Raw genomic sequence first — 12,412 nt, 5'->3', positions numbered from 1 at the left:
AGTCGGGACATATATGAAAGCTTTGCCAAACAAATGTTTAATTATATAAGCTCACAAACTGTGTGGCTTTGGTGAGCTTGTTGTCCCGTCGTATTTTGAGAGGTCAATTGAAATGCTAATTCACATTTGGAAGACAATAGAACCCCCGCCGGCAGCAGGGGGAGGAGGTGTTGCGCAGCTCGGCCAAAAGGGAGAAAATCTAACGGTCTAAATGAACGGTAAATGCAGGCGGAGGGGTATTTTTTTCAGTTCAGTCACCCAAGTGTTAAGGAAAGATGTAGGAATATTTTATTGGGAGGAAGAGGATTTCATCTGTGAAATTGCATTGATTATAAGTGGAACAGTGGAGGTTTTGAACTGATTAAATAGAGGAGGAGTGTTGAGTGGGATTGAATTATCAGGGATGCAGGATGGAATATTGAACCGAATGGTCTCAATCTTGTTAATGAAAAATGTTAAAAAATCTTCGGAGGACGGATCAATGTGTGTAATAGCAGGGGGTGAAATGACAGAGTTGATTATTTTGAATAAAGTCCTGGGGTTATTATTATTGCTAGAGATGATGTTAGAGTAGTAGTTAGATTTGGTGTGTTTTACGGCTAGCTGATATCTCACCATAAGCTCCTTGAGGCCATTGAGAGATGAATGCAGTTGGTTTGCCCGTTAACTGCGTTCTGCTCGTCTGCACTCCCTTTTAAGGGAACGGGTATGGCCATTTAGCCATGGTTGTGTATTTGGTTTAGGTTTTCTTATTCTGAATGGAGCAGTTACTGTTAAAAAGAGTGATCAAGTCATCAATATCAAGTTGCTCAGTAGGCCTAATGGGAGGGAGGGGGATTGCTGTGAAAGCATTGCTAAAAGCACTGGCAGAGTTAGAATTGAAGATACGGGCTCTCACAGGAGCAGAGCATTTGGGAGTAGGACAGGGGAGAGGAGTCTTAAAGACCACAGCTTTGTGGTCAGACAGAGTAAAATGAAACAGTTCAATATTTTGGATGGCTAAACCTAAGGACATCACCAGGTCAAGTGTGTGACCTTTACAGTGAGTGGGTTCATTCACAAACTGGGTGATGTCAAATGATTCAATTAAACTTGTAAAAGCAGAAGAGAGAGGATGGGAGGGGCAACAGACATGAATGTTGTAGTCACCTAACAATATTATATTCGCAAAGCGCTGAGTAATAAGGGATAGAAAATCTGCAAATTCAGTAATGAAACCACAGTTCCCATTCGGGGGTCTATAAATTAAAACGCACAGTACCGGATCCTTACCATTAATTAAAAAGCTAAAAACGTCAAAAGTTGTTATAGAAGACAGCGAGTCCACCACCCTTCTTCTTCACTTGTCTAGGCAGACTGAAATAGGAGAAATTAGGGGGGGGTAGTGGCAATGAGCGGGATATTGTCTTCTACGCCAAGCCATGACTCGGTGATAAAAAAGAAGTCAAGGTTATGGAGCTTAATAAAATCCTGACAAATGGTTGACTTTTCATTAAGAGCCCTAACATTAAGCAAACATCAATGTACTCTTTCTTTATTTGTTGCATATCTAGTCCACTCTGGGCTGGTTTATCTTCAGTTACAATACTGTCAATAGCTAGTTCTCATACTGTACTTTAATGAGTTTCATGGCTTCATTTGCCTTTTTTCCCAACAGTGGTAGTCTACAGTCCCCATTCACCACCTCAAACTCTAGGTGGTACTGCTTTTGGTTCCTTGGAATTCTCACCTTCACCTTGCACTTTCCAAATGGATGCAGTCTGGTCTTTTTGTACATTACTTACCAGCACTGTCTTTGTACTTTCCAGCTGAGTGTCAGGACTCATTAGATGTACAGGAATGACATTACAGCTAGCTCCGCAGTCTATCTGAAACTTTACCAGCTCCTTGCTGATGAACATCCCTGCGAAAAGCTATCTGTTCTTTGTTTTGTCAACACTGGCCTCTTTACCAGTCACTGTCATTATTTCTGCAGTGGTGACACATAATGTCCTCATACTCCTCACCATCCTGTTCATTCACTTTGTGCACTTGTTTTCCTTTGTCTTTATCCTGTTTTGTTTTACATTTGACAGCAAAGTGATTTATTTCCCGCACTTTTTGCAGCGTTTTCCAAAGGCGGGACACTTGTTCTTGTCCCTTGCATGTGTATTTCCACAGAATTTGCATGAACCTGTGTTAGTGTTTTTATCCTGCCTTAGTATCTGTTTCATCATGTGCACTTCTTCCACTGTATGTCCTCCTGCAAGGGTTCTACTATTCTGCTATTCTATCATGTATGAGTGAGTCTCTTATTTGTCCAAAGTTGCATAATATGATAGACAACCTTCTCAGATCAGTGACGTTTTTTACTAAACTATCTACAATAAGTTAATAAACTCCCACCACACAGGGTATTCATTGCTGGTGATAACAGTGTCTTTGGCTATCCAGGAATGCCTCCATAACGTGACCCAGCCAGAATCGTCCCGGAGGACATTCTGGTCCGCCACCCAAACAACATCCCGACCGCGACATTCCTGTCTGGAGCATGCAACTTATGTCTGACAAATAGGTGGGGACCTGCCAACTGGAACCAACGTTTCCAAAACTTGTCCAACTCAACTTGAACTGCTCATAGGCAACTGAAAGGGTAAGTAGGGAATTTGGTCCTCTAGACATCGTCTTTGCTGATCCCCGCCAGGAAACTGTAGAGGTCTTCCAACGCCTGTTTGGCCTCTACGAAATTGGTCCCCTGGTCAGACCAGAGCCTCCTGGGATGGCCCCTCAGGGCGGTGAAACGCTGGTACGTTATGAGAAAGCCTTCAGTCGACAGGTCTTCCACTAACTCTGCATGGATTGCTCTCGAGGCCATACAACTAAAGACCACGCCCCAGACCCTCTTCTTAGTGCGAGTCCCTGACAGTGTTTGGGCCAAACAGGTCCATCGTTGTGTACTTGAACAGAGTTGCTGGACTGTTCGAACAGGGGGAAGAGTGCCCATGAATTGTGTGCCTAACTTGGCTCTGCGCTTCCTGCAGTGGACACACAAGTCAACCACCTTACGGGCAACTCTAGGGCCTTGCCACCCAGACCCTTTGTCTGATCCGAAGGAGGGTACCGGCAACGCCTTTGTGGTTTGAACGGTGAGCTTCTTAGGTGAGAAGAATTCTGATCCACTCTTTGTATGGGATCAACGGAACCCCAGGTCTCTCTTCATCCACAGACTGGATACGGCCGTGGCACAGCACGAGGCCTGACGCCTCATCCTTGCTCACAACGAGTTGGTTGAGAGTTGTCGTGGGAAAGGACACACCTAATTGTGTGGCGAGGCATAAGTCCCAGAATGTTGCTTCACGCTCCTTGACAGTGAGCACCGCCTACCACTGTACCCGCTTGCCGGTTAGACTTTTACCCAACACCCAGGGCAGCAGGGCTCTGCGGGCATATCCCACGACCCCACAAAGCTTGGTCAGGGTACTGCACCTCAAAAGATCAACTTGACCCACGAGAGCCGGACCCCAAGGTCTCTCCGTACTGCAGACATCAGACTCCATCGAAGAAGATCCTGTAGAGGCACCTGGGCGAGGACCCCATGATGCCGTCTGGAGAAGACCCTGTAGATGCATCCTTCCTGGCCAACACCACTAGGACCGCCTGGAGTAGGTAACTTCTTCGCTTGGGCAGCAGCGGAGAAAGATTTTCTCTGTAGCTTACTCACAACTTCCCTGGCACCGGAAGCCACTTCAGTTGCAGATTTCATGGGCCAATATCTCACTGGTCTGGTCAAGAACTCTGGACCTCTTTGCAACTCACAGTCACTATCGAGCTGGTCAGGAGAACACCCTCTTGTGACTAGATCGGCCATGTTGTTCTGGCCAGGAACCCACCACCAGTCTGTGACCGGACCGGCCTTCTGGATCTCGCCAACACGGTTTGCGAAAAAGGTTTAGAAACCATAACTCTCCCGCTGTATGGCTCCTAACACAGTTTGGCTGTCAACAAAGTTGTACCATCTTTCCACCTACAAACGTCCATGCTTCAACATGTACGCCTTCAGTTGTGTGGCAAAGATGGCCCACAGATCTCCGCTTTGACGGTGTTGCCCTTCTGGTCGAGGGGGGTCAATTTGGCCTTCGACTCCACCAGTCGGGTCTCCACTCTTCCTGAAGTCCATAGCAACGTGATTTAAACTTTAAAACGCTTACACAACTTTGGACTTTTTCCAGCCAATGTAATGTGGACGAGCTGTAATTGCTTAAGGCCAGCCCCCGCTGTCTTCCTATTGGCTGGGCTTTAAACATCCATAACTCCAGCTCATAGCACGGTACCGCCTCGAAGCTTGGTGGGTGTACTTAGACAGCCAATAGGGATGTATTACTTAAGCCCCACCCCCTCTTAAGCCCCACCCTGCCTTCCTATTGGCTGAGCTTTAAACAGCTGTAACTCCAGTTTGCAGCATGGTACCATCTTGAAACTTGATGTGTGTACTTAGACGGCCAATAGGAATTATCTGTAATTGTATAACCCTTGCCCTTCTACCTTCCTATTGGCTGGGCTTTAAACATCCATAACTCCAGTTCGCAGCATGGTACCGTCTCGAAACTTGGTGTGTGTACTTAGATGGCCAATATGGACGAACTGTATTTTTTTAAGTCCCAACACCTCTTTCTTTCTATTGGCTAGGCTTTAAACATCCATAACTCCAGTTTGCAGCATGGTACTGTCTCGAAAATGGGTGTGTGTACTTAGACGGCCAATAGGAATGCTCTGTAATTGCTTAAGCCCCGCCCCCTCTGTCTTACTATTGGCTGGGCTTTAAACATCCATAACTCCAGTTCCCAACATGTTACTGGTCTCAAACTTGGTGGGTGGTCCCACAGACCCAACAGCTAACCGCTAATGCTAATCGCTACTTCCGCTAATGATAATGCTAATGTTAAAAATGCTAAATGCCAATACTAAATATGTTAATGCTAATGTTAAAAATGCTAATGTAAATGCCAAAAATCCTAAAGCTAAAAATGTACATTTTAATGATAATGCTAAACATGCTAATGCTTATGCTAAAAATGTTAATGCAAAAGCTAATGAGAATGCTAAAATGTTAATGCTAATGCTAAAAATGCTAATTCTAATGCCAGTGCTAAAAATGGTTGTTAAAAATGCTAATTCTAATGCTAATGCTAAAAATGGTAATGCTATTTGTTTTCATCTATACAATCGATCATTCAACACATTTATTTTGAAATTGTGCTGGTAATAGAAGTAGCCAAATAGCCCCTACTTCAGGGGTCGGCAATAGGCGGCCCGCGGGCCAAAACTGGCCCCTCGGAAATTATTTCTGGCCCCTCAGATTATTTTGAGATTTATTCATTTTTATTTTACTTTTTATTTAAACAATACTGACAGTCCCACTAGATTGGTAGCACTACGAGCGAACGAACGTGTCGCTGCTCTGGACCGTCTCTCTCTCTCTCTCTCTCTCTCACTCACTCACTCACTCACTCACTCACTCACTCACTCACTCACACACACACACACACACACACACACACACACACACACACACACACACACACACACACACACACACACACACACACACACACACACACAGTCCGCTCTCTCTCTCTCACAGTCACGCAGCAGTGGAGTGGTGCTGCTGCTGCTGTGAGCTTGTACCGTTGTAGGCTACCTGTGGTCAAACTGCTTCTGTCTTGGGTAGAAACTAACTGGTGCCATATCCATGCTTCATCTTTGGTGCTGTGTCTAAAATCCTTGCAAGCAGCCATAACTGTCACGGCAAAGCTGTGGTGCTTCTCAAATGGCTTTGCGTAGATGAGACCAGGTAGGTAGGATAAACACAAAGTTGCTGTCCATATTCCTCTTTAAACACCCCTTTTCACTGTTTACTCCTCTTTCTTCATGCCTTTGGATTGTGTTCTCTTGCCAACTAGAAGCAGATAAGGCTGAATGTTTCGCGTTGTCTAGCTGTCTGTCTTTCTGCACAAGTTGGCTTGCAGCTGCGCTCAATTCACACTAACGACCAATGTTTGATCCAACGTGCAGCGGTGTCGCGCAGAATGCGCACATTATTCAATCTACAAACTCACAAAGCGTCGTGCTGCATACTGTGCACAGCGTTGTGAGATGTGCAAAGTGATTTATTATGAATCATGCATAGACCTATGTGTAATGTTGTAGCCTACTGGCAGCAGAGAAGAGGGGAATAATAATTATGAACATAAATAAAAGTATGTAGCCTAATCATTAAAATTATTATAAGCTCCACTAATCAGTCCTATTTGCAAATAGAAAGGGGGGAAAACAGCCTTTTTTTCCACATATAGGTCTATATATTTTCACAGATGCCTATGTCTTGTAAGGCAGTCTGTCTTGGAGTTGCAGTATTGTTTAACTATGACTTTCTTAAAATAGCCTTTCATTTTTTTCTTTTAATGTTCTGGCCCGCCATCTAATTGGCCTGAAAAAAATTGGCCCGAGGCCAAATCTAATTGCCGACCCCTGCCCTACTTCATGCCACTGATGCAATTTGTTAATTATATGAATATTTATTTTTATTTTTCCCCAACATCCCTTTAGGGGGAGCGATAGGGGGTGCAGTGGGGCCTGGGGGAGGGGGTGTGGCCGCCCCCGCAGCACCCCTGTTTCCCTCGGTAACGTTTTCACATTTAGTCCAGCAGCTTAGCTCCAAAATATAAAGGAATCGTTCAGTTTGTGATAAAACCATGAAATTTGGTACACTTATAGCCAAAGGCATTCCCAAAAGATTTGGATAAGGAGGCATCATGAATTTTCAACATGGTTCCCGTGGCAGCCGTTTTTCAAAATGGCCGCCAAGCAACAACGGTTTTCTTATGAGTAATGGCCATGAAACTATATTTTAGACATATTTACATAGTACTCGGTCAATGTCTTATGGATAATTGAAAAGTTGTCATTGAATATTCAAGATGGCCACCATTTTTAAAGATGGCAGCTGTTACTTGTATGACTGTCTGATATGGGTGATCTCGGTGTAATTTTTTATGATGCAGAATTCAAATTTGGAACTTTGGAATTGGCCAGAAGCTTCCTTCTATCTCATTGTATACTGTATATACAGTATATTATCACTGTTTCTTTCAAGATGGCAGCCATATGGCCAAAGTCATAATTGCAAGAAAATAGACCTATTATCTATTTTATTGGAATTAAAATTTGAACCAATAAACTTAACAATCCCTATATCAGCAACAACTAAACCATTTGATGAATGGAAATGTAATAGAGTGGATGTTGAAGCACAGCCAGGGCAATACTGGCAACACCACTGCTGTGAAACTTAGCATGGGGTTCATTACCAGCTAAATGCACTCTGCTTAATAATGCGATAGTTTCTGTTATTAATGTGCTGATCTACATAATAGTTTACATTAGATGTAATTAGATAGTCGCACCTAAATGGACAGGATGTGCCAGCACGGGAGAGCCAAGCCAACTAACAGGGCTTTTTATGACTTTCACATAGTTAGCCGGATGGTGTACAGTAGACATGCGCGGATGGCGGTTATAGCCACGGTGCACCGCGGTGATCCGCGGTGCAGTCGGATTTGGATCAATCAAATATAATTAGGGCCCGAGCACACACAGTGTGTGAGGACCCTATTGTATTTGCAAAGATTATTATTATTATTATTTTCCCGAAAGTAAATCGCGTTTTTGAGGCGCCAAACATACTCCAAAAGTTGCGCAACTTTGCACGCACATCACAAGTGGCGAAAATGTACGTAATTAAAAACAATCAAAAGGGGGCGTGGCCTAATGGCTCGATAGCGCCCCCTACAAAACTTTGTGCCTCAAGCCCCACCATGCGGTTTCACCTACACGTACAAAAATCGGTACACACCTATCATGTCCGGACTCAGAGAAAAAAATGAAAAAAGGAAGAGAATCCGGAGAAAACAGCATTTTTGTGCAGCCGCTAAACAGGAAGTCAACGAGACAGACAGCACGTCCGGGTGACGTAATTGCGCGCTGCATGTTGGGAAATGGAGTTTGTTTCATCACAGCGGTAGCCAAGTGCAGTAGCTACAGTACAGTATAGTTTACTGTACAACGTGTCGAACGCGTCGTGGGCACACGTAAACATCAAAGAGATTGGCGTGTGGGCACCACGAAGGCGTCCGATGTGTTAACGAACTCCTCCTAGGGGGTTAATCGGACCAACTTCAAGTTCGCTCGGCATACTCAAGAAACCTTAACGATGAAAAGTTGTGCGAATTGTGAGTTTTCGTGAAACAGCGTGCCCGTGGCGAAGCATCAAACTTCCTTCGCCAAACAGGAAGTGCCCTTCGCGAAACAGGAAGTGCCTCTATAACTCATGAACCGTTTGTCGTACAGACTCGCGGCTGGTGTCATATGACTTGATTAAGAGTCCTTTACGTTAATTGGTTTAACTTAGCCCCGCCCCCACTTCTGATTGGCCGAAACTTGATTGTTCCTTTTTTTGGCTGTTCATCAACTCATCAACCGTTTGTCGTACAAACTTCTGGGTGGAGTCATTTCACTTGTCTCAGAGTCCTTCACCTTAATTGGTTTAGCTTAGCCCCGCCCCTCTTCTGATTGGCCGAAACTTTATTTGGGTTTATCTCATCAACCGTTTGTCGTAAAGACTTTTGGGTGGAGTCATTTGACTTGTTTCAGAGTCCTTCAGCTTAATTGGTTTAACTAGTCCCGCCCCCTCTTCTGATTGGCCGAAACTTTATTTGGGTTAGTCTCGTCAACCGTTTGTCGCACAGACTTGTGGGTGGAGTCATTCTACTTGTTTCCTTGTCCTTAATTGGTGTAACCTAACCCCGCCCCCTCTTCTGATTTGCTGCTGCCCCTTGTGATGTGGGTAGAGCTGCGAGGGCCCGGTCATCGCTGCTTGCAGCTTTAATTATGAATTAATTTTGGATAACCGCGGATGAAATAACGCAGGAAATAAATTATGACATAATATATCTATCAATAACAAAGCTAAATCTCTGAATGCTTGTGTCTGTGTGAGTGTGTATTATTTTTTTTTTTATCTTTTTTTTATTATAATTAGTTAATTTTCATGATGAGGCAATGCCCAGTGCTCCAATCCACAGTAAAACGAAATGGCTGCGAGCCTGTGATCACTTGAATCGCGTGCCTCGTCGCGCTCGTTAACTCACCTCTATGGTTGCACTGTGCTAAAAGGTTGAGTGTGTGTGTCTGTCTGTCTGACTGCATTAGCGCATTTGCGCAGCAAAGACGAACAGACATTCTGTAGGCTAAACCAATGCATTTCTGGAAGTAGGCCTACCAGAAAATAATAATGATTTGACATTATGGAAGTTGCGGATGAGGATGGATGCGGATATATAAATTGGATAATAGAATTAATACGGTTGGATAATGGATAATTGAATAATTTGCTTGGATGGATTCGGATGACTTCAAAAGCTTATCCGCGCATCTCTAGTGTACAGATCTCACAGGAATTAAATGGTACTGGATGAACGATCGGGCTAGGTGTAGGGAAATCTTCTTATCCAAACCTAGTTGTATCCCATAGTTGAATGTGTTTCCCTGTAGTAAAAGGAGGTTTTGTTGGATGAAGAATGTATAAGAAATTCCAACTTGTGAATTTTGATGGTCAAGGACCATCACCTTCTTGCACAGCCAAGACTGACTGGATACTGACTGGTATTATATGCCAAGAACACATGGCAGAGGCATTGAGATGTCCTTTGCAGTCCAAGCGAGCAGACAAAAGATAGATATAGATAGATAGATAGATACCTTTATTATCCCAAGGGGGAAATTCAGTTGTCCAGTAGTAGGACAGCAGTATACAGTTATTTACAAAGTTACAGAGACGTAAGAAAAAAAAGATAAGAGGGAAAAGAAACAAGAGAACAAAAAAAAGAGCAGTACAGTACCAATAAAGAGAAGGTGCATCAATAGAGGGGGCGAATAATATATAAGTATATATACATAAAGTGTCTTGCAAAAAAGACCATAGCAGTCAATGCTAGTTAGTGCAAACAAGTATCTCACTGTCATTGTTAAACAAAGCAAAAATACTCAGAAACTACCAACACAAACTAATAGTGCAAAGTCAAAAAAAAAAAAAAAAAAAAAAAAAAAAGGAGTGGATACACTTCACTTGACGAGTATTTAATTCAGTTTAATGAACTTGGCCAGGTCAGGGCCATGGCCAAGTTGAATGAGGGTCAGGGTCATTGTCTGGTCTCTTCTATGTAAAGCACCAACTCAGCAAACACGACAACACCAGAGGTTGATGCTGCTTGTCCCTGGCCATTATCTTCAAGACCTTCTAAGTTAGCCTTTCTGGCACGATTTTAGAGACCTACTAGACATCTGGAGTGATACTTAGCTTCAATAGCCACCATGTCCCCGGCACTATAAATCGCCCAAGTAGGCCGAGGGACTATCCTTTTATCAGGGAAACACATTCAAGTATGGGATACAACTAGGTTCGGATAAGAAAATAGCCCTACACCTAGCCCGATGGTTCATCCAGAACCATTTAAAGGTGATACACCATGAAATTTCACTTTTCCTATTTTAAAACCTTTTTTGGGGGTCCCACTAGCACCTTCTATCCTCACAAAGTCCCATTTCTGACCGTTGTGTCTTTCTCTTCCCACGGGTTCTCAAAACAGGCTGTCCAGATTTGCTGACGTCACTGTTTTTCAAAAAGATTTTTTGGGGGGGTGGCGCAGTTCAGGCCAAAGGTGGTACTGCTACTGAAAATGCTCTGAGAGCCATTCAAAAATCGGAGAGGCTCTCTATTCAGGAGTGGTAATTTAGCCTCAAACCTTTTGAAAAACGTTTTTGGGACATAAACAATATGACATAAATACCTTTTAAATGCATGGTGTATCACCTTTAATTCCTGTGCAATCTTTACACATCTGGGTAACTTTGTATGACTTAAAGTCATACAAAGCTCCGTTACCCTTGGCTCGGCTCTCCCGTGCTGGCACATCCTGTCCATTCAGGCGCGGCTATCTAACTACATCTAAACTACATAGATGTGGGGATAACATTAGATAGCATTTAGGAAACTAAACTACACTACCACTGAACTATCACCATCAGCACATTAATTACAGAAACTATGGCATTATTAAAAGTGTTAACTGGCACTGAACCCCATGCTGAGTTTCACAGCAGTGGTGTTGCCAATGTGCCCTCTCTGTGCTTCAACATCCACTATATTTTCCATTCATCGAAAGGTTCAGTTGTTGCTGATATAGGGATTGTTAAGTTTATTGGATAACATTTTAATTCCAATAAAATAGATAATTGCTCTATTTTATTGCAATTATAATTTAGATTTTGGCCATATGGCTGCCATCTTGGAAGAAACAGTGATAATATACTATATACAGTATACTGTGAGATAGAAGGAAGCTTCTGGCCAATTCCAAAGTTCCAAATTTGAATTCTGCATCATAAAAAATTACATCTGAGTGACGGCTCAGCTTGAAAGATGGTGGCCATCTTGAATATTCAATAACAACTTTTCAATTATCCATAAGACATTTACCAAGTAATATATAGTCTAAATTCAGTGATGGGCAGTAGCGAGCTACAAGTAGCGACGCTACATAGCTTAACTACATTTTTCAGTAGCGTCACGGTAGCGCCGCTCGTTTTGAACCAAATAGCTTTTAGCGTAGCAGAGCTATTTTTAGAGCCCAGTAGTGACGTAGCGTCCACCAAACACTACACGTTACTAATTAAGGTTGTGCGCAAAAAAGAAAAGAAAAAAATCCCCGGAGAAAAGCCATGGTACAGCCTGTGCACATTCTATGAACCACAGCTCGTTTTATACTTCTATAGTACAGCGGTGTCATTTGCAAAAAAGGACAGATCTACAAGCTATCAACGTGTCTCGGCTCGGCAGGGTGTTCGCTTGAAGATCTACCCTTGCTTCCATGGCTCCTCCCCAATAGCAATAAGTCACTGCACTCTCTGTCTGCACCGGTGCACCCACTGCACACAGAGAGAGACACAGAGTGAAGACGGAGGGGATATGGAACTAAACCTACACAGTGAAACTAAAGTTATTTGCAAAGGTTGCAATGTTAGAACTTCACGCGTTATAACTTTAACCAAATGCGGGTGATGTGAAGGGGACACCGCACCGCATGAGAGAGTGCACGGAACGTCGGACTCGGACTGGACATACCTCGCATATCGATCAAAAACAACCATTCGCACCTCGTTTAAAAAGCTTGTCTCAACGACGTGAATTAACATAAGAATGAGCCATCGGCTGGATGCATGTCTGATCCATTGTGTGACCTGCTAAATTAGGCCTAGTGCTAAAGGTTCTGTTCTGTCTAAAGCAGAGATGGAAAAAGTACTCACAATGTGTAGGCCT

Source organism: Nannobrachium achirus, assembly GCF_963921795.1.
Source record: "Nannobrachium achirus genome assembly, chromosome: 5".
NCBI lineage: Eukaryota > Metazoa > Chordata > Actinopteri > Myctophiformes > Myctophidae > Nannobrachium > Nannobrachium achirus.
The sequence above is the reverse complement of the archived record's forward strand: the minus strand, read 5'-3'. Positions refer to the sequence as shown.